The sequence below is a fragment of the Schistocerca americana genome, chromosome 4 (genome assembly GCF_021461395.2).
Source record: "Schistocerca americana isolate TAMUIC-IGC-003095 chromosome 4, iqSchAmer2.1, whole genome shotgun sequence".
In the NCBI taxonomy this organism is placed as follows: domain Eukaryota; kingdom Metazoa; phylum Arthropoda; class Insecta; order Orthoptera; family Acrididae; genus Schistocerca; species Schistocerca americana.
In genome coordinates, this window is record NC_060122.1 from 673,676,875 (window position 1) to 673,700,583 (window position 23,709).

Genomic DNA, 23,709 nt, shown 5'->3' on the forward strand with positions numbered 1-23,709 from the left:
GACAGTCATACAAATTACATAAAATAAACTCAGCGCTAATCCTAATTAAACTTATGAGTAAGGAGCTCTAACTGACTCACATAAAACGAACACCGTCCGAAAAGGCTTTGAAGGCCCAACGGTACCGACTGTCCACCGGGTCATGCTCAGCCCTGAGGTGCCATCGGATGCAGATACAGGGCGGCATGTGGCCAGTACACCGCTCTCCTGACCTACATTGTAAACACAACAGCCGGCCGCGGTGGTCTCGCGGTTCTAGGCGCTCAGTCCGGAGCCGCGCGACTGCTACGGTCGCAGGTTCGAATCCTGCCTCGGGCATGGGTGTGTGTGATGTCCTTAGGTTAGTTAGGTTTAAGTAGTTCTAAGTTCTAGGGGACTGATGACCACAGATGTTAAGTCCCATAGTGCTCAGAGCCATTTCAACCATTAAACACAACAAGAACCTAATATAACCCTACTGTACGAAAACTTTTAAGTTTAAAACGTGATTTTCTGCTTATTATATAGTCAGATTTGATGATTATGATATGGGGCAGGGTTTTTCATTTCAATAACTTCCAGCACTCTGTTTTCCCGCTCCCTCTGTGGACGTAGCATGACTTCTCTTGAGTATGGTGTCTCCTCATAATGCCTGTATCTTTGCTTGCTATTTTCCCCAACGATGCCATGTGCCCATTCATTGTGTCATTAGTTATTGTATGTATTACGCTCTGATGCAGAGCTCATTCTCCTGCCTTCTTGTACATGCTCATTGAGATCTGTTAAAACTAGCTTAACTATCTCTAAGTTGGTCTTCTCAACACAGACGAGGAATATTTTGTGTACAGTTGGCATGCTATTTACGAAGAGTTGAGTCAGCTCGCCTTTACTGTCTGGATAGTCGAGATGCTGATTCCATTTTAAAATTTCTTCAAGATACTGCAAGTAAAGCTGGAAACATGATGCCGCTAGTGGAGGGGTTTTACGATGATCACACCCTATTTTTCTCAGCAGTCGACCAGTACAATTAAATAAAGATTTCACATTCCGCAAAAGTTGTGCAATGTCTGGTGACTGCCAAAACTTTCATGATGACCTCTCAATTAATGTGACTTGTCGTAAATTCTAACTTTAGGTGAACTGTCCAGGACCTAGGCAGACTGTCCTTAAATTGTCCTGTCCAAGTCTTAGTATGCAGATCTCCACCTGCAATTTTGAAAAATTTGCTTAGTGAAAATAAGTGTTTATTTTCCCAGTTCTGTCCATCGAGGTCCTTGGACCTCGATGACAGATACGATTTTCTCACAATGGTCATGATCATATTTTGCGTTGCTGGCGAGAGTATCACTTCTTATCCTATTCTCTGCCAGGGGCGGTAGCCGCTTCGTGCCTCCGAGTGGCTTGGTCTCCTTTCTCTGTTTGAGAAATTTCTGTATAGCCTATACCGCAATAATTAATATGTATTAGTGATGGTCGGTTTCGACAGTCCAAACTGTCATCTTCAGATCTTCAAAAAAATTTTGGTTATAAATCGTTTTTCACTAGGAGTTACCATCCATGCCATGCCGTCATTACAGTGAAGAATATAGAACACATCATGCCTAGGTTTTTCAAAATTAAAACCATGCACAGATAATCAGAGCAGAAGATGACAGTTTCAACTGTCAGAACCGGTAGTCAATAAAAAATATTAATTAATGCGATCTTGGTTATAAAAACATTTTTTTAGATTAAAATAGATACTCCTTACATTTTCTCAATGAGAGAAGCCTCAATTTTCTCAGTTTCGCAAGACCTTGTTTAAGTGAGGCAAACTTCTCAGTTTCTAAGAATCGCAATGGTTCTGTGATCTCATAATCCGTTCGCTGCCCCAGAGCCTGTACTCTCTGAACGAGTTCTTCGTCTTCTCCACTTTCTCCAGAGTTGTCTCAGCCTGGGCAAGCCTGATCACATTGTTTTCGAGATCTCAGTTACTTTTCCCTCCAGTGATTTCATACAATCATCGAATTCCCTCCGTTACGCTTCCAGCTCCTTCCTAAATTGATTCCTGTCTTCCTTGGCTTGTCCATCTTTTCCCCCTGCATTTTCATGTCTTTCCTCTGCTCGTTTACTGTCTTCCTCGGCTTTTCTCTCTCTTCCCTCTGCTTGTTTTCTGTCCACTTCGAGTTTTCTATCTTTCCTCGTCTTCTTCTATCCTCTGATTTACCAACAATGGAATATCCCCCAGATTTCTAGACTTAGAACTGCTCTGTGACACTGCCGAATCCGTTTCGTAAATCTCATTAGTTTCGCTCTGTCGACTTTCGGCAACAGTTTCCTGGGTTTCAGGCAATTCATCTGCTGCTGACGTCTCCCCCACACTATTGAATCTTCTCACCTAGTAATTTTCCTTGCTTTTCGAGACCGCTCTTGATTAGCCCTATCCATATGTGGATGAGTTAAAATTGAAAATATAAGCACAGCCACTCAAACAAAAGTTTTCTCACCCGAGCCATGAACATCCATAACAGATAGCCCATTAAATTAAAAATATGACATTAATATGATGACTGATTTCTTATGCTGTCGCGGAAAGTAATTGCAGACGTGATGATCACCTTGTCATGGTTGTTGTTGTTGATGGTAAGGTGATAGTGGTCTGAAGAATTGTAAGGCGTGAGACAGCGCCGGTGGCAGTCGACAACAAACTCTCAACACGGTTAGAGGACCGGTGCGTAGGGTGTAGCTCAATTTCGTAGGAATGTGTTGTTTGCCTATAGGGGCCTTAAAAGCGAACGTTGCAGGGCTTGCAAGTTTTGGTACTGGATGAAAGAGCCTCAATTAATGGAGAACGCGTGGAAGGATAGAAGGTGTAGTTTGAAATTATACCGGTCAGCTGTGTGTAAAAATAAGTGGTGTCAAATAATCAGAAGCGCGTGTCACTGTTTTCCAGTTCACAGTTCGTTGCGTGTTCTCTGGAGCTCGACAAGCTTGTGTTAGATACAGCTTACACTGCTCATCGGTTCTTATCATCGAGATTTAACCGAACATAACCGGTCGCTTATCAGTGGCTCACATGGCTGCCGCTAGTCACAAATTTTTCCCTTTTACAAAAATCAACGTTAAATAACCTATTTCAGTGATCGTCAAAGTGCGACCCGTGGGCCGCATGCGGCCCGAATCGCGTAGTCTTGCGATCCGCGGTTCTCAGCCGTTTTTATAATAATATGCAATTAGCAATTAATTAAAAAAAGACAAATAACATTAAGCACTTCTCAGTAGTGTAGTATTCCTGCTCAGTAACAAACAGAAATATTACAGAGACAATACTATCAATAATCTAAGATGTGCTTAAGTTTAGGTGACGTTGATGAATTCGGCCGTGAGCTAAGTAAAGTTGGCCGCTTACCTTAGAGGCAGAGGGGTACGTAGTACGACCACTGCGTGGTTAATACTGCGCCTTCCAGTACTGACAACCCATGGTCGTGCGTGGCTCGTACCGATCTGCTATAGTATAAATTTTGATACGGAAGTAACATGTTTTCGTGAATGTACATCACAGAGACCGTCGCCTTCAAATGCATTACATATTTATGGCAAGGAATATGAAATTAAATTATGGTTGCTGTAATGCAAAGAAATGAGTATAAAAATTACATTTAAAACATTTAGTAAACATTAGTGATAGTGTCTCAAAATAAAATTACTGTTATTATTCATTCGTTCATCCAAGCAACGCAACAACAGTTCGTCAGCAATTACAGTGCCACAACTTTGGGGTCGCTGAAGGTGGCAACAATATGAGAACGAGAAAGTCGACACGAAGTGTTCCGAATGATGATGACTTTTAACGATAAGTACCGGTGGTCAACTTGTTGCGTCCTAACTATAGTTGGTATATTGAGGACTCATAAAATACTAATTTATATAGGTTATCAATTAATAATAAGACAGATACATATACGGCCCGAGGTGCCGCCTAGCAATGTCGGTATTGATTCTTGCCAAAACAGTTTGACGTCCGCTGGTCTCCATCATATGTACAACAAAGACCTCATGTAGATCCTGTACAGATGTGAAGAAGACATGATCGCCATTGTGCGAAGTTTTCAGTAATCACAATTTAAATTTTGTTATTCTTATATGGCTCTTATCTCTATCTGCTTGTGTAATGCTAACGATGTATAACCGATATACTTTTTCAATCATACTTTCAGATTATTCAGAGATAGTTAGAATATGATCTATCCACAGGAAACTGCTACAATATGTTAACATATGGTTTGCTTATAAGTTCCACAGACAATGTGCCTTACAAACCGGTTAAGATATATTGTTATTTAAAATCTTGTTCATATACACAGAGGTGACAAAAGGCATGGGATACCTCCTAATATCGTGTCGGACCTCCTTATTCCCGGATTAGTGCACCAACTCGACGTAGTATGGACTAAACAAATCGTTTGAAAAAGTCTCCTACAGAAGTAATGAGACATGCTCCTCTATAACCGAAAGTGTTGGCGGTACAGGATTTTATGCAGGAACTAACCTCTCGATTATGTCCCTTGAATATTCAATAGGATTCATATCGACCGATCTGAGTGGTCAAATCATTCGCTCGAACTGTCCTGAATGTTCCGACATGGCGCACTGTCATCATTCTAGGCTGGCCAGAGGACCCAGTCCATTCCATGTAAACATAGCCTTTACCATTATGGAGCCATCACCAACTTCCACAATCCTTGTTGACAACTTGGGTTCATGGCTACGTGTGGTCTTAGTCACGTTCGAACCCTACCATCAGCAGTTACCAAATGAAATCGGGACCCATGTGACCAGGCCACGGTTTTCCAGTAATCTTGGGTCCAACTGATGTGATCACGAGCCCAAGAGAGGCGCTGCAGGCGATGTCGTGCTGTCAGCAAAGGTCGTCTGCTGTCATAGCCGATTAAAGCCAGATTTTCGCCGCATTGTCCTAATGGATACGTTCGTCGCACGTCCCACATTGATTTCTGCTGTTATTTGACACATTGTTTCTTGATTGTTAGCACAGACATCTCAACGCAAACGCCACTGTCCTCAGTCGGCCACTGCGTTGTCCGTGGTGAGAGGTAATTCCTGAAATTTGGTGTTCTCGGCACACACTTGACACTGTGGGTCCCGAGAATAATGAATGCCCTAGCGATTTCCGAAATGGAATACTCAATATGCCTAGCTGCAACTACCATTCCGCTTTCAAGGCCTGTTAATTGCCGTCGTGTGGCTGTAATCACGTCGGAAACCTGTTCACATGAGTCATCTTATTGTTAGTGCAAATGTCAGCTCCACCAAGGCACTGCCAGTGTATACCTTGTGTTCGCTATACTACCACCATCTGTATATGTGCATATAGTTATCCCATGATTTGTCACTTCAGTGTATGATGATTGAAATTTCATTCTTATGAGAGCTTATTTCACTATTTGCAATACAGATAAACACTATTTCTACATACGAAGAATGGTTTTAAGTACCTGACGGCTATTGGGAGTGGCCGACGCTACTGAAACTTTTCAGGTGGACATCGCAGCTCGGAATGCCCAGATGACGTGTACGTGCAGCATATCACCATCTTTTTCCCTTTTAAGAAAAGCCGAATTATTGGCATGAACGTCATTGGCGGACCACACCGACAGGTCACACAGGCAGCTACTGTAGAGCAGTGATAGCAGAACGAGTGATGATGGAATGGACTGCGGTGAACATCGTGTTAAGAAGAGTAGGCACTGGTGCCTCCATGAGGACTACACCACTAGGAGGTCGTACGACTGTTCCACAGGCCTTAACGAATAGACTTATGATAGCTGAAACCGAGGCAGAAATTACATGCAGAGTGTCGCCATGAGCCGTCGAGGAGAGATTACTGGAAGATGGTTTGATATCTTGATTTGCCAGGCATAGTTCCGCTGTCACAGTTTCGTAGACAACATAAATTTTCGTGAAGTAGAGCCAGAGCCAATTGGGAAATTGTTGTCCAGCGGTGAGCCTTGCTTCTGTTTCTGGCTGTCAGATCGACACCAATGTATGCGTAAATGACCTGCTGAAAGGTCACGGTAAACAGCAATTCTCGAGACCCATACCTTTCCAATTCATAGTGGGGGTGTCATTGGATAAGACAAATGTTGAGGCTGTTACTGTTTTGAGGTGTAATGATTGGCCCCATTTTTACGATTGTCAGGTTTGAGGTCGAACATAACTTTCGTTTTTGCTGATGCTATTGGCAGATGCATGACCTATATCTTGGAAGGAATGGGAAAGGTGAATTAGCGGCGTTGATAGCATAATCTCAGAAAACTCACATGCATATATCTGCAGTCCCTAGCGTGGAGGTGTAGAGCTCCAGATGGCTTTTCCGGTTTATTTTTAGATTATTCTTGCGGTTAGGAGACTATCGGACTCCAGTGTGAGAGCTTTACATAGAGAATATCCTTCTTTAAGAAATAAGTCCGACCATGTGCCTAATACGAATTCGAGTCCCTAATTTTTCTAATATTAAAGCTGTTCAGTGCAAAAATGAAAAATGTCACTTTGAAATAATAACAGTACAAGTCAAATTACTTCGTGGTGTTGTCCCTTTATCACATAACACATTTCCCTAACAATGGCTCGTTTCCCAGTCATACTGAAGTATCATTGCTATGTTGCATTCCCGCATTAATTAAATTGGTAATCAGTGATCACAGAAGCCTTTTCATTTACTACACACGCAAACACACACACACACACACACACACACACACACACACATATATATATATATATATATATATATATATATATATATATATATATATATATACAGGGTGAGTCACCTAACATTACCGCTGGATATATTTCGTAAACCACATCAAGTACTGACGAATCGATTCCACAGACCGAACGTGAGGAGAGGTGCTAGTGTAATTGGTTAATACAAACCATAAAAAAATGCACGGAAGTATGTTTTTTAACACAAACCTACGTTTTTTTAAATGGAACTACATTAGTTTTGTTAGCACATCTGAACATATAAACAAATACGTAATCAGTGCCGTTTGTTGCATTGTAAAATGTTAATTACATCCGGAGATATTGTAACCTAAAGTTGGCGCTTGAGTACCACTCCTCCGCTGTTCGATCGTGTGTATCGGAGAGCACCGAATTACGTAGGGATCCAAAGGGAATGGTGATGGACCTTAGGTACAGAAGAGACTGGAACAGCACATTACGTCCACATGCTAACACCTTTTTATTGGTATTTTTCACTGACGCACATATACATTACCATGAGCGGTGAGGTACACGTACACACGTGGTTTCCATTTTCAATTACGGAGTGGAATAGAGTGTGTCCCGACATGTCAGGCCAATAGATGTTCAATGTGGTGGCCATCATTTGCTGTACACAACTGCAATCTCTGGCGTAATTAATGTCTTACACGCCGCAGTACATCTGGTGTAATGTCGCCGCAGGCTGCCACAATACGTTGTTTCATATCCTCTGGGGTTGTAGGCACATCACGGTACACATTCTCCTTTAACGTACCCCACAGAAAGAAGTCCAGAGGCGTAAGATCAGGAGAACGGGCTGGCCAATTTATGCGTCCTCCACGTCCTATGAAACGCCCGTCGAACATCCTGTCAAGGGTCAGCCTCGTGTTAATTGCGGAATGTGCAGGTGCACCATCATGCTGATACCACATACGTCGACGCGTTTCCAGTGGGACTTTTCGAGCAACGTTGGCAGATCATTCTGTAGAAACGCGATGTATGTTGCAGCTGTTTGGGCCCCTGCAGTGAAGTGAAGACCAATGAGGTGGTCGCCAATGATTCCGCACCATACATTTACAGTCCACAGTCGCTGTCGCTCTACCTGTCTGAGCCAGCGAGGATTGTCCACGGACCAGTAATGCATGTTCCGTAGATTCACTGCCCCGTGGTTTGTGAAACCCGCTTCATCGGTAAACAGGTAGAGCTGCAACGCATTCTCTGTTAATGCCCATTGGTAGAATTGCACTCGATGATTAAAGTCATCACCATGTAATTGCTGATGTAGCGACACATGAAACGGGTGAAAGCGGTGACGATGCAGTATGCGCATGACACTGCTTTGACTCAGTCCACCGGCTCTCGCAATGTCCCGTGTACTCACGTGTGGGTTCATGGCAACAGCAGCTAACACACCAACTGAACCCGCTTCTCCTGTGACGGCCTGTTACGGATACGTTTGCGTGCTACGACCATACCTGTTGCATACAGTTGGCGGTAGATGTTTTGCAATGTGTGGCACGTTGGATGCTCTCTGTCCGGATACCGTTCTGCATACACCCTGCAGACTTCAGCTGCATTTCGTCGACACTCGCCATAGATAAGTATCATCTCTGCCTTTTCAGAGTTCGAATACACCATGGACACAGTTCCTACAACACTACACTATCACAGACGTCTGGTAACACGGTGTACTACAGTTGGTCTGCGTGCGGAGACGAATGCAGAATAACAATAGCAGCAAGCGCTACATGCGGACACTGCGACAGCTAGACCAAACCACAACAGTGCACTACAGCCACACTCGTAAACACGGCCGTCATCGTAAACATGTCCCTGCAGATGCTGCTCGCCGACCGTGGCCCACGTTTGTTACAACACACAACTGAACGTCGGAGGTTTCAAGCGTCAACTTTAGGTTACAATATCTCCGGATGTAATTAACATTTTACAATGCAACAAACGACACTGATTACGTATTTGTTTATATGTTCAGATGTGCTAACAAAACTAACGTGGTTCCATTTAAAAAAACGTAGGTTTGTGTTAAAAAACATACTTCCGTGCATTTTTGTACGGTTTGTATTAAACAATTACACTAGCCCCTCTCCTCACGTTCGGTCTGTGGAATCGATTCGTCAGTATTTTATGTGGTTTACGAAATATATCCAGCGGTAACGTTAGGTGAGTCACCCTGTATAGAGTGGTCCATTGATCGTGACCGGGCCAAATATCTCACGAAGTAAGCGTCAAACGAAAAAACTACAAAGACGAAACTTATCTAGCTTGAATGGGGAAACCAGACGGCGCTATGGTTGTCCCGCTAGATGGCGCTGCCATAGGTCAAACGGATATCAACTGCGTTTTTTTTTAACTAGGAACCCCCATTTTTATTACATATGCGTGTAGTACGTAAAGAAATATGAATGTTTTAGTTGGACCACTTTTTTCGCTTTGTGAAAGATGGCGCTGTAATAGTCATAAACATATGGCTCAAAATTTTAGACGAACAGTTGTTAACAGGTAGGTTTCCAAAATTAAAATACAGAACGTAGGTACATTTGAACATTTTATTTCGGTTGTTCCAATGTGATACATGCACCTTTGTGAACTTATTATTTCTGAGAACGCATGCTGTTACAGCGTGATTACCTCTAAATACCACATTAATATAATAAACGCTCAAAATGATGTCCGTCAACCTCAATGCATTTGGCAATACGTGTAACGACATTCCTCTCAACAGAGAGTAGTTCGCCTTCCGTAATGTTCGCACATGCATTGCCAATGCGCTGACGCATGTTGTCAGGCGTTGTCGCTGGATCACGATGGCAAATATCCTTTAACGTTCCCCACAGAAAGTTATCCCGGGACGTCAGATTCGGTGAACGTGCGGACCATGGTATGGTGCTTCGACGACCAATCCACTTGTCATGAAATATGCTATTCAATACCGCTTCAACCGCACACGAGCTATATGCCGGACATCCATCATGTTGGAAGTACATCGCCATTCTGTCATGCAGTGAAACATCTTGTAGTAACATCGGTAGGACATTACGTAGGAAATCAGCATACATTGCACCATTTAGATTGCCATCGATAATATGGGGGCCAATTATCCTTCCTCCAATAATGCCGCACCATACATTAACCCGCCAAGGTCGCTGATGTTCCACTTGTCGCAGCCATCGTGGATTTTCCGTTGCCCAATAGTGCATATTATGCCGGTTTACGTTACTGCTGTTGGTGAATGATGCTTCGTCACTAAATAGAACGCGTGCAAAAAATCTGTCATCGTCCCGTAATTCCTCTTGTGCCCAGTGGCAGAACTGTACACGACGTTCAAAGTCGTCGCCATGCAATTCCTGGTGCATAGAAGTATGGTACGGGCGCAATCGATGTAGATGTAGCATTCTCAACACCGACGTTTTTGAGATTCCCGATTCTCGCGCAATTTGTCTGCTACTGATGTGCGAATTAGCCGTGACAGCAGCTAAAACACCTACTTAGGCATCATTATTTGTTGCAGGTCGTGGTTGACATTTCACATGTGGCTGAACACTTCCTGTTTTCTTAAATAACGTAACTATCCGGCGAACGATCCGGACACTTGGATGATGTAGTCCAGGATATCGAGCAGCATACATAGCACACTTCCGTTGGGCATTTTGATCACAATAGCCATACATCAACACGATATCGATCTTTTCCGCAATTGGTAAACGGTCCATTTTAACACGGGTAATGTATCACGAAGCAAATACCGTCCGCACTCGCGGAACGTTACGTGATATCACGTACTTACACGTTTGTGACTATTACAGCGTCATCTATCACAAAGCGAAAAAAGTGGTCCAACTAAAACATTCATATTTCTTTATGTACTATACGAATACGTAATAAAAAATGGAGGTTCCTATTTAAAAAAAACGCAGTTGATATCCGTTTGATCTATGGCAGCGCCATCTAGCGGGCCAACCACAGCGTCATCTGGTTTCACTCTTCAAGCTAGACAAGTTTCGTTCCTTGTAGTTTTCTCGTTTGACGCTTATCTCGTGAGATATTTGGCCCGGTCACAATCAAAGCGTGTCCGGATGGTTGGGACGGTCACGGTAACTTTTCTAGAGACTCACAGCATCCTGGCTCGAGTCCCGGTTCAGCATAAACTGTCAACTCGCATCATTGATTAATTTCAATACGGACGCCGTCGGAAAAATTTCCCTGAATATTGATTTTAATTTACATTTTACCATCAACATTTCTTCGCGAAAATTAGCGATTCACAAACACGACACTGTTTCAGCCATAAATTTCATAACTAAACTAGGGTGGCTTTCTGTAATTGCCCAAACACTTTTCTCCTGCGAACCGACGTAACACTTTGAACTCTCACTTATCTTTGTAACAAATTGTTCATACTGATTTACCCGCGACGCAGGTGCGCGATATCGCTCGGTGTGGGAGCAACAGCACTACTTCACACACCTAGGTGGTGCTTGACCACTACTGGTGGGGCATTATTGCCCCTTACATGGAAAAGGAGCGCTGAGCTTTGAAAGTTTCAGAAGCCAGAGATAAGGAAGGAGTACATTATCGAAAAAAGTCCTTAAGAAGGCCATACCCTTAGGCTAAACTGTTACTTGAAGTTATCAATATTAAAGTAAGTTAATGTAACTAAAACTTTTAGCCTGAAACACGTGAAGATAAAAAGGGTGTTGAAGTAAGCTTACTGGAGGAAAATATTAGAGAGTTAAATATAAAATCAACGAACATCTGATTTATTTCACTGTAGCCCATTTACAATATACAGGGCTCCATCTGCTAATTTCAAATTATTCATGAAGCAACTTGATGAATTATTAAACTTCAAATTTCTAAGCAAAATGAATAATTTTAAGCCCAGATTTTAATTTAAATTTTATACTTGAGTGTCTTCCAGTTTCATATAACTAACTCTCTTCATACAATCTGCAAAAAGAGTTATAAGAACTAGCCACACTGTTGTTGACAACATTTCTATAGATCCATCAAGATGGCAATGTCATTAGGTAATTTCTATACTTAATCTTTTTTCAGGCAACAGTGGTTAACTGATGACGTTTATTGTCAGACTGCATGATATAAAAAAGAATTGGAAAACTACAAGTGAAATTAATAAAAAAATAAACTTAAGAATTTAAGAACTATTTGTGAACACAATCCAAAGAAGAGTACAGTATACTTCTTGTAAATGAAAAATATAATGTATTCTATACCCCATTCATATACTAATTTGAAAATTGTTTTCCTAAGAAGCTGACTGCTGGAAGCAGATTTAATGCATACAAACCCTAGGTTACAAATGGTCTCAGTATATCATTCAGAACTAAGAGGAGACTGTACTTAGCATCAAGAGATGATGGTCCATCAAGAGATACAAGTGATCACAGGGTAAAATCACATAACACTCCCATGTAAAATTCTAAACATAGCGATCAGTGCATTAAAATATTTTTACTTTCATAAGAAAATAAACCCCTCCAGGAAGAAGAACTGTATAGTGCAAAGTAAAAAATGACACAGGAAAAACAATCAAGAAAATGAAACAATTCCTTTTCTCTGTCAGTGAAGGTAATTTAGGTATGAAAACTTAGTCAATAAAGTACATTTTCTAAGGAAAGCCTTCCAAAAGAAGCGCCATAAACTTTAACCTAATGCTACGTCGCTGAGAGAAGTTTTAGTGTTATTTACACCCTTAAAAAGAGATATTCAAGTATTTATTATGAAGTCAGACGTAAGATAATCAAATACTGTTTAGTTGATCTTTGTAATATGTTGAGTTAGTTATGCAACAAATTTTTATCACAGTGATACTTTCCAAGACAGACTTAAAGATGCTATTGTTAATCCACTTCACAGAAAGGAGTCAATATATTATAAAAGAATTACTTCCGAATCTCATTACTGCCAATATTTTCAAAAGTTTTTCGGGCAGCTTGTGTACAGTAGCATTTGTGATTACTTAGAATATGACATTCCGTAGAAAATCGTTTGGATTTCAAAAAAGAACTGTCAACTGGATGTCCTGCAATCACCTTAATAAATTATGTACTAGAATTAATAAATCGGAATGATTTTTTGACTTGGCTAAGGCATTTGTTTGTGTCAACTATGGTATTAGTGAACACAATAGTTTCATGATTCTGTCTTATCTGAATGACAGAAATCAGTGTATATCATTTCCGTACTGATCACATTACAATAGGCATATCACATTTGAAGCAATCAGACATGATGTACCAAAATGTTCTATTTGTGGTTCTCTGTTGTTTCTTAATACATAAACGAATTTTCCTTATAGTTTTAGAAGATGCAAATTTTGTTCTTTTTGCAGATGATACAATAGAGGAATACAAGGCAGAGCCAGTTTCCTTGCTGAAAAGACAGCTGATGACATATTTTTGAAAAGTCAACAGTTGGTTCAAGGCAGACAGATTATCATTCAGTTTTGATAAGACATAATATATACGGTTCAGAACTGCTCACGGAAATCTAAAAACTATGAAAACTGTATTTTTAAATAGTACAAGAAGTAGTGAATGTGTTGGTAATTTTAAATGGAGGGCACTAATTTATTCTGTGTGTAATCCCGTCCGCTGAGTTATGGCATAATTTTTTTTTTTTGATTTTTTTTTTTTTGAGACGTGACTTCCACTGAGAGTATTTTCAATATTCATAAGCGTGTAATGGGAATTGTAGCTGGTCTTTATCCTAGAACATCTGCAGAATCCTCTTCAAAAAATTAGGTGTTTTTACAACTAGTTCACAATATATATAACCTATTCATTAACATTCTCTGCCACTCAAAAATAGTGAAAAGCATGAATATAAAACTAAGCCCAAAAACAACCTCTACAAGGACTTCAAGTTGCTGAAATGCTGAAATTTGCACAAAAATGAGTCAGACACGTGGGTACACATGTGTTCAAGAAGCTTTCAACAAGCTGCCAGATCATGTTAAATATCATGCAGATAACGCAGTTAAGTCTGAAGCAATTAAAAAAACTTTTTGTTGGAAAAATTTTTCTGCTCCATTGGGAGTATCTGACAGGAACGCTTAAAATTACTGTTTTAGGTTGTTTTATAATTAGCATTAGCACTGTAATGCAGTAGATCTTCCTAGTGTTATTTTACCGCACTGCACTTCAGTGAAATGAAATTAACTTCTCCTCACACCTCAGAGACTCCTCGCGTTCCTCATAACATGAGTAATGAAATGTAATGACAAGAGTTGTGAGTCAAGTCAACGGTAACAGTCTTAAACAGAAAGCTTTGCATAGATGAAGAACTTCTCAACATGAAGTTAGACACTGAATAAGTTTTTCTCTCTTTTGTTGTAGCTTTACTAAATGAGTTTTTACGCCATCAAATCGAATGATTTTTTTAGAATAGTCTTTTTCTTAGATGATGTCACTTACACGTATGTTCATAACACAGTACTCATCTTAAATCTTCTCACAGCGGAAATTTATTTAACTTGCATTTTTCCCAAGGCAGACACAAGTTAACACAGATGAAAGCTTTGGAGACACATCTTTTAAAGTATGAGCTTTTTGCTAATTCTCCTCTGCCAGAACAACAAATCTTGTCGTCCTATTCAGACAAGCTATTGAAGTGCGTGAGGCTATCATTACCTGCCATAGAGATTCGTCGCTTCCCATGTTCTGAGCTTACCCCTGTACTCTCATACTGCTTCTGAACGAAATAAAAAAAAAATTATGTCACTAAAACTTTTCTTGGGTTAATTTTGGAGTGGTCTGCAAATAATTCATAAACTCTGGAAGAATGAATTAAAACACACGTTCAGTCTTGTAATATTAAATACACGATGTATTTCGGACCCTGAGGACCCATCATCAGGTGTAGATCGTCTTAATATATAATTTATTTTCGCTCCTGAATGAGGTGAAATGAATGTGTATGTCATGAAAATGTTTGATATTAGGCTGTGAATTTCGTAAGTCAAATGCAGACAATACATGCGAAACACTCGAAAAATAGTGTAAACATACCACACAATCCACGGAAAGCGCTTTTAACTTCTTAACATCATCAGACATTGGTTTCTCCAGCCAGTTGATGCATGTCACTTCACTCAAAAGGCATCTCTGTAAATACATTTTTGTAAACACTTCACAAATGTTGTTCAACATGGTGAGATCAAAGATGAAGTTATTCATAGTGCCAAAGGTGTAATTATCAAACAATTGAGATACACAAGGAATAAATTTAGAATTTGTCTTTAAAATTACTAAAATAACTGTGGCTTGCGAAATTTGCCTGATCACTCAACACAGATTCTGTTTTTTTTCATTTTTCTGGAGGTATATCGCCAGTTGTTCTAACAGATTTTGGGTCTATCATTTTCTTCGTAGTGCAATACCACCAATTTTTTTCTAGACTGTTGATAATATGTTTCGTTTCCAACACATGTTGTCCAATAACTGATTTTTCGAAGTGGTTGAGCTTGAATACGTTTATAGCTTTTAAAGTTTCTCTTGTTTTCCCTATATAGTAGGCAGGACAACTGGGACATGATGTGGCGAAAGACAGTGATTTCGAGTGATCTCGCTAAAAGCAGATATTATTCTTAGTTTTTGTATTTGACTCCTTCGTGTTGGTTTCTGGAATTATTTTGTGAGTTTTTGTGTGATTGTGTTTTGTGGATGCAGTCAAACAATAAAAGCCAAGTAACTCTTTCAAGAAGTTCAGCGTTATTTCAGCAATACATGTTAGTAACTGCAATGGTGACCCCGATATTACGAACACGAAAATTGGCTCACAAGAATGGAATGGACTCGATCACGTACAGAAATTGGACGGCAGGAAGACGAAAGAAGCGGAGTTCAAGCAACTCCAATAGAAAATTCATCCGTGCCGTTTCGTAACAGCGGCGAATCAGAAATAAGTTTAATCTCGCGGGTGGCTCTACGTTTACCGCCGTTTTGGCCATAGAACCAGAAAATTTGGTTTGCACAGGCAGAAGAAATTTCCTGCCTAGTCAAATAACAAACGAGGAAACAAAGTTCGCCTATGTTGGACCAAAACTACGCATCTATGGTGGAAGATACAATTGTCAGCGCATCATCTGAAAACTGTTACCAACACCTGAAGTCAGCGTTAATACAACCGGTTTCCAAGTCGGTTCAGCAACAAATCCTACATTTATTGCACCATGAAGAGATGGGAGACAAGATGCCTTCGCAATTTTTCCGACGCCTGAGAAGCCACGCAGCGGACACGGAAATGCCAGACTCAATGCTGCGAGTGCTGTGGACATGTCGCCTACGTGTATCAGTGCAAACCATCGTACATTCACGCATGGATAAGCTGACGGAGATGGCTGACCGAGTACAGGAAACAATTTCACTTCCGCTACCACCAATCACAGAGCTTACACGACATTATGCAGCAGCGTCAACAGAGATGGCCGCAGCAACACAGCGGAAGTACCACACTGATATACAGGACGAGTTGCAACAGTTGTCAAATGCAGTACAGCAACTGTCATGCCAAATAGAGACGTTAACAGTGCAGCATGAGCAAACCGAAGTTGACGATAAAGAGAAAAAAATTCGGAGAATACGAAAACATTTTCTGAATCACCAGCTAGGAGCAACAGCCCGAGACCACATCGGCGTCAATTTTGTCGGTATCACGAGCGTTTTGGTGTACGTGCAACACGATGCTCACCAACGTGCAATTACCCAAACTTCTCGAGCGGCCGGCAATAGGCGCGACCGGCTGCGGGAGTTACACTACTGGCCATTAAAATTGCTACACCAAGAAGAAATGCAGATGATAAACGGTTATTCATTGGACAAATGTATTATACTAGAACTGACATGTGATTACATTTTCACGCAATTTGGTTGCGTAGATCCTGAGAAATCAGTACCCAGAACAACCACCTCTGGCCGTAATAACGGCCTTGATGCTCCTGGGCAATGAGTCAAACAGAGCTTGGGTGTCGTGTACAGATACAGCTACCCATGCAGTTTCAACACGATACCACAGTTCATCAGGAGTAGTGACTGGCGTATTGTGACGTGCCAGTTGCTCGGCCACCATTGACCAGACGTTTTCAATTGATGAGAGATCTGGAGAATGTGCAGGCCAGGGCAGCAGTCGAACATTTTCTCTTTCCAGAAAGGCCCGTACAGGACCTGTAACATGCGGTCGTGCATTATCCTCCTGAAATGTAGGGTTTCGCAGGGATCGAATGAAGGGTAGAACCACGGGTCGTGACACATCCCTAATGTAACGTCCACTGTTCAAAGTGCCGTCAATGCGAACAAGAGGTGACCGAGACGTGTAACCAATGGCACCCCATATCATCACGTCGGGTGATACGCCAGTATGGCGATGACGAATACACGCTACCAATGTGCGTTCACCTCGATGTCGCCAAACACGGATGCGACCATCATGATGCTGTAAACAGAACCAGGATTCATCCGAGAAAATGACGTTTGCCATTCGAGCACCCAGGTTCGTCGTTTAGTACAGCATCGCAGGCGCTCCTGTCTGTGATGCAGCGTCAACGGTAACCGCAGCCACGGTCTCCTAGCTGGTAGTCCATGCTGCTGCAAACGTCGGGGAACTGTTCGTGCAGATGGTTATTGTCTTGCAAACGTCCCTATCTGTGGACTCAGGCATCGAAACGTGGCTGCACGATCCGTTACGGCCATGCGGATAAGATGCCTGTCATCTCGACTGCTGGTGATACGAGGCCGTTGGGATCCACCACGGCTTTCCGTATTACCCTCCTGAATCCACAGATTCCGTATTCTGCTAACAGTCATTGGATCTCGACCAACGCGAGAAGCAATGTCGCGATACGATAAACCGCAATCGCGATAGGCTACAATCCGACCTTTATCAAAGTCGGAAACGTGATGGTACGCATTTCTCCTCCTTACACGAGGCATCACAACAACTTTTCACCAGGCAACGCCGGTCAACCGCTGCTTGTGTATGAGAAATCGGTTGGAAACTTTCCTCATGTCAGCACGTTGAAGGTGTCGCCACGGGCGCCAACTTTGCGTGGATGCTCTGAAAAGCTGATCATTTGGATATCACAGCATCTTCTTCCTGTCGGTTAAGTTTCGCGTCTGTAGCACGTCATCTTCTTGGTGTAGCAATTTTAATGGTCAGTAGTGTATTTACAGCGCCAACAAAACAAGTCACTCTCACACAGACTCTTTGTGGCAGACAAACTTTTTCGGTGCAAATTGCTCACGACACAGAGTCCGATACTTCCATTTACCGGCACAATGTGTTACATTTCGTGTGAAACGCATGCCCTTACAGTTTTCTGCGGCTAACAACTCGGCGATTAACTCATTTGGTGAAATAAATCTGCCGTTAGATTTTGGCCTGGGGAAGAGATATCAGTGGCAGGTTATTGTAGCTGATGTAGCAAAACCAATAATAGGAGCAGAATTCCTCGCGAATTTCAGCTTGCTGCCTGATGTCAGGAGTGGCTGTCTAATCGACAATGCTTCCGGTTGCAGTACAAGAGGCACCCAGGCACCTTATCCCATGAAACAGGTGCGAGAAGCATTCGTCACAAATGAGTTTACACAGCTGTTTTAACACTTTCCCGAGATTGTGACACCACAATACAAGAAGAAAGACGTGAAACATAATACGCAACATTTCATCAAAACCACACCAGGTCCACCAGTGTCTGCACGGTCACAGAAATTACCGCCTGACCGTCTAGCAATAGCAAAACAAGAATATGAGAAATTGTTGGAGGAAAACATGATCCGTCCGTCCGGCAGCTCGTGGGCGTCGCCGTTGCAATTCCCAAGAAAGATAAAACGTGGAGACACTGTGGCGTTTTCCGTGCACTAAACGCAAGGACAATACCAGATAAGACCCGGTTCCGAATTTACAGGAGTTTAACAATTTGCTAGCGGGATCACATGTGTTCAGTGTAATGGATTGTGTGAGGGCTTATATGCAAATTCCAGTGGCGACAAAAGACGTGCCAAAGACAGCTATAACTACCCCGTTTCGCCTTTTCGAACACATATATATGCCTTTTGGACTTAAAAAAATTCTACCCAGACATGGCAAAGGTTTATCGACGAGGTTTTGCTTGGCCTGAATTTTTGTTTGGCTTACATTGACGACATTCTAGTGTTTTCTAAAACTACAGCCGAGCTTTATCTGACACTGGTTTTTCAACGTCTCAGTGATTATGGTGTGACCAAAAATTGCAAGAAATGTGTCCTAGGACAATACCAAATGACTTTTTTAGGGTATTTGGTTGCCGCAGCAGGAATTACTCCAACGCCGGACAAGCTGCAAGCGTTATAGCAAGTATCACCCACCACCACATACCAAGAATTTCGAAGATTTCTAGGAACGGTAAATTTCTACAGGCGGCACTTACCAGGGACGGCGGAGAAACAGGAGCCGTTGACGGCAGCGCTCGCAGGTACCAGCGCTAAAGGTAAGAGCAGAATTCTGTGGTCTATGGAAATACAACGCTCGTTCGACCCTGATCCGACCGCACCTTTGGCAATTGTTGTGGATGCAAGTCAGACAGCCATAGGCGCAGTCCTGTAACAATATGTTACTTTTGCGTGGCAGCCTTTGGCGTTATTTTCCAAAGAATTAAATGCGCAGCAAAGAAATTGGTGTGCATATGATAGTGAGTTGCTGGCTGTTTTTGAGGCAATCAAATATTTCAGAACGTCAGTAGAGGCCAAAGACTTCACCGTTTTCAAGGACCATAAACACTTAACGTTTGTTTTCAAACAGCGAGGCAAACACATTTCTCCGAGGCAACACAGACAGGTTGAATTTATGGCTCAATTCACAACCGACATACGGCATATAGCAGGGGCAGACAACTTTGCAGCGTATTATCTTTCCCGAATAAATGGCATATCCCAAACCATTGACTTTCGCGAGTTGGCAGTGGCACAAGAGAAGGATGCAGAGTTGCAGCATTTCCTCTTGAACGAGAATACGGGTCTCCATCTAGCGCAAATTAGATTAGCGAACTCGAGTCTCGAAGTTTGGTGCGACGTCTCTACAGGTAGAAAGCGCCCATTTGTGCCAATAGACTACCGCAGACGAGCATTTCATAGTGTTCTCGATCTGGCTCATCCTGGCATCAGGAGCACGGTCCTGGTGACAGAACATTTCGTATGGCCCGGAGGAAGCAAAGAATGCAGGAGATGGGCGCAAGAATGTTTGGCCTGCCAAAGAAGCAAAATGGGTCGTCACGCCCATCCTCCTTTAGGGACTTTTCCTGACAGTTGCGAAAGATTCGCTCACGTCCATCTTGACTTGGTGGGACCATTACCGCCCTCAGATGGTTTCCGTTACCTTCTTACGGTAACTGATCGATATACTCGTTGGGCGGAAGCCGTTCCGATAGCGGACATTTCAACAGAAACGACATCAAAGACCTTCATGGGAGTGTGGATAACGCGTTTTGGATGTCCTGCACATACAAGCACGGATAGAGGGGGAGGTTTGAGTCAACTTTATTTCAACAGTTAGTCAAGCTGTTTGGAATGAACCACCACAAAACTACCAGTTATCATCCCAAGAGTAAAGGTATGGTTGAAAGGTGGCATCGGACTTTAAAAACAGTTCTTACGTGTCATGAGGATAATTGGACACAGGCTCTGCCTTTGGTATTACTTGGTTTGCGCACTGCTTACAAACCTGGCTTAGGCACGTCTACCGCAGAAATGGTGTATGGCCAGAATATCCACTTCCGAGCGGACTTCATTGAAGACAGGAGTCCTACGACAGGAGAATTTGATACACACCTACCTTCATGGCGCAGTTACGACAACAAGTGTCGCGTCTGGGCACAATTCCAGGCACTAGGCATGGACATCACCCAACTTTCATGCGCAAAGACGAGCACTTGAATCCACATTATGCTGAGATCAGACATCGTCAAACCAACAACCGTATTCGGGGCCTTACGAAGTTTTGCGCCAACGATGGAAATCTCCTACAATGGGAAGTCAACAGTGGTGTCAATAGAAAGAGTCAAGCCAGCTTACATTCCTGCTGACGGTAAGGAAGAACCTCACCCAGCAAACAAGCCTGCACCGAGATATCGGGGGAAACAGTTTCTCTTGTGCCTCCACCGTCCAGTCAGCGGACGTCGCCCAAGCAAGTACCGCATAGACACATACTAGCAGGTCGGGGGGTACGCTTCAAGCACCCGTACGTCCCGGGAGCTCTGCACTTTCAACAGGGAGGCTGTGTGGCGAACGACAGGGATTTCGAGTGGGTGCGCTAAAAGCAGAGACGTTCCAACGCAGCGGAGTATGGCTGCGCATGGAACCCCTCTGGTTCCTTGATTATTCTTTGTTTTTGTATTTGACTCCTTCGTGTTGGTTTCTGGAATTATTTTGTGAGTTTTTGTGTGATTGATAATTTGATAGTGTTTTGTGGATGCAGTCAAACAATAAAAGCCAAGTAACTCTCTCAAGGAGTTCTGCGTTATTTTTGCAATATACATTAGTAACTTCAATGATACTTTGTACACTCCACTGCTGTTATCTTTTTTTGTATTTGATTGTATGTTGTGGATGAGTAAGTTTCCTAACTTATTATTAGTTGAGAATGCAACTGTTACAATTGTCTTTTTGAAAAGGTTAGCGATTTTTTGTGATACAGGGCCCAGGTATGTGATGCCGGCAAATATTTTGCCTTCTTTCACTTTGTGGCCATTTGTTGTCTTACTTTTCTGTCTTTGTCTCTCTAAACTGTCAATTGTTTTGGCTGTGTGGATATTGTTTACGTCAATGCTTTTTATTGTATCTAGCTCATTCCTAAGGCTGTTTTCTTCTAAAAAAAGAAAGTGTCCTCTATGTGTCATGGAAATAAATACAGCATGTTTTTTTGTGGTGGGATGGTATGATAAGGTGTCCAGTGTTAAGTCTGCTTATGTGTGTTTTCTGTGTATGCTGAACTTATGTTTTTGTTGGTGGCAGGTGATTTCAAAATCGAGAAAATTTATGCTTTTGTTGTCCTGATGCTCTATTGTGAATTTAGCTTTTTTGTGGAAAGAAGTGAATAATGCTAGTAATTTTCAATCTCCTCTTTTTTTCCATCAAATAGCAGCAAGGGATCATCAACATATATCCAGTAATATATTATTATACATTTTAGTCTATTGCTTCCTTTAAAAAATTTAATTTCCAGATGATTTAGAAATATATCTGCCAGGAAATGTGTTATGCTACTGCCTATGCCAAGAGCCTCTTTCTGTTGATAAACTTTTCCATTGAATGTAAGCTAACTCTGTGACAATATTAGCTGCAAGATGTTCTAGACTTCTGAAATTTCTGTAACTGACTATTTTTTATGTTTCACTAAGTTTTCAAAGAGTATGTCTACTGTTTCTTCAGTTGGCACATTTGTAAATAGGTTAGTTACACCAAAAGAGGCAAATCTGACGCCTGCAGGAATATCTATATTTTTCATTTTAGTTCCTAAATCATTCGTGTTCTTAACTGAGTATGACTTATCAAAAGTACAGTACTGCTTCTGGATTTCTTTCAGTAACTGAGAAACTTCGAAAGCAGGTATATCTTTAGAATTAACAATAGGCCTTAACGGAACGTGAGGTTTATGGGTCTTAGGCCTACCTCTCAGTCTTGCGGCTGTGGGATTCATTAAAATGCATGTTCTTGCTTGTTTTCCTGTGAAGAGGAAATTGCATTTATTAACCATTATTCTAATTTTGTTTTGGAATTTTACAATTAGATCTTGTTTAAACTCTGTTACGTTGTTTTCAGGAAAAGAAAGTCTGTGTTTGAGTGATATACTCATCTTTGTTCATAATTACTACAGAATTGCTTTTGTCAGCTTTCGTGACATTGTTATTGTTGAGTTTCATGTTTTTGCCGTTTACTAGCGTTCACTCTTGATTAATTGCTTTGGGAGTTACCTTATGGCTACTTCTGCGTTTCTGAATAATTCTATCTCTGGCCCTACAACTGAACCCATCTTTGATCAGACCAAGTTGAACAAAATCTGTGAGGTGCCTACAAAAATGTGTTTACGAATGCGCCCCTTGAGGGAAGCGATACGCATGAATAGAATGGAGAAACCAATGTATGATGATGTTGGAAATGCTTTTCGCGGATTGTTTGGTAAGTTTACGCCGTTTATTTTTGCACAGGTTTTCGGTATTTGACTTACGAAATTCATAATCCAACATCAAACCTTTTCATGACATACACATGCATTTCACCTCATTCAGCAGCAAAAATCAATCATATATTGAGACTATTTACAACTGATGATGCACACACAGCGCCCGAAATGCATCGTGTATTTAATAAAACAAGAACTATTGTGACTGAACACGTTTTTTAATTCACACTTCCGGTGTATTGAATACAGTCAAGTTTGCAGCTGCAAAATATGGATAAAATTGGACACCTATACTATCTTTCACCCCCACCCCCCCACCCCCCATGAACTAAGGACCTTGCCGATGGTGGGGAGGCTTGCGTGCCTCAGTGATACAGATGGCCGTATTGTAGGTGCAACCACAACGGAGGTGTATCTGTTGACTGGCCAGACAAACGTGTGGTTCCTGAAGAGGGGCAGCAGCCTTTTCAGTAGTTGCAGGGGCAACAGTCTGGATGATTGACAGATCTGGTCTTGTAACACTAACCAAAATGGCCTTGCTGTGCTGGTACTGCGAATGGCTGAAATCAAGGGGAAACTACAGCCCTAATTTTTCTCGAGGACATACAGCTTTACTGTATGGTTAAACGATGGTGGCGTCCTATTGGGTACAATATTCCGGAGGTGAAATAGTCCCCCATTCGGATCTCCGGGCGGTGACTACTCAAGAGGACGTCGTTATCGTTGTTGTTGTGGTCTTCAGTCCTGAGACTGGTTTGATGCAGCACTCCA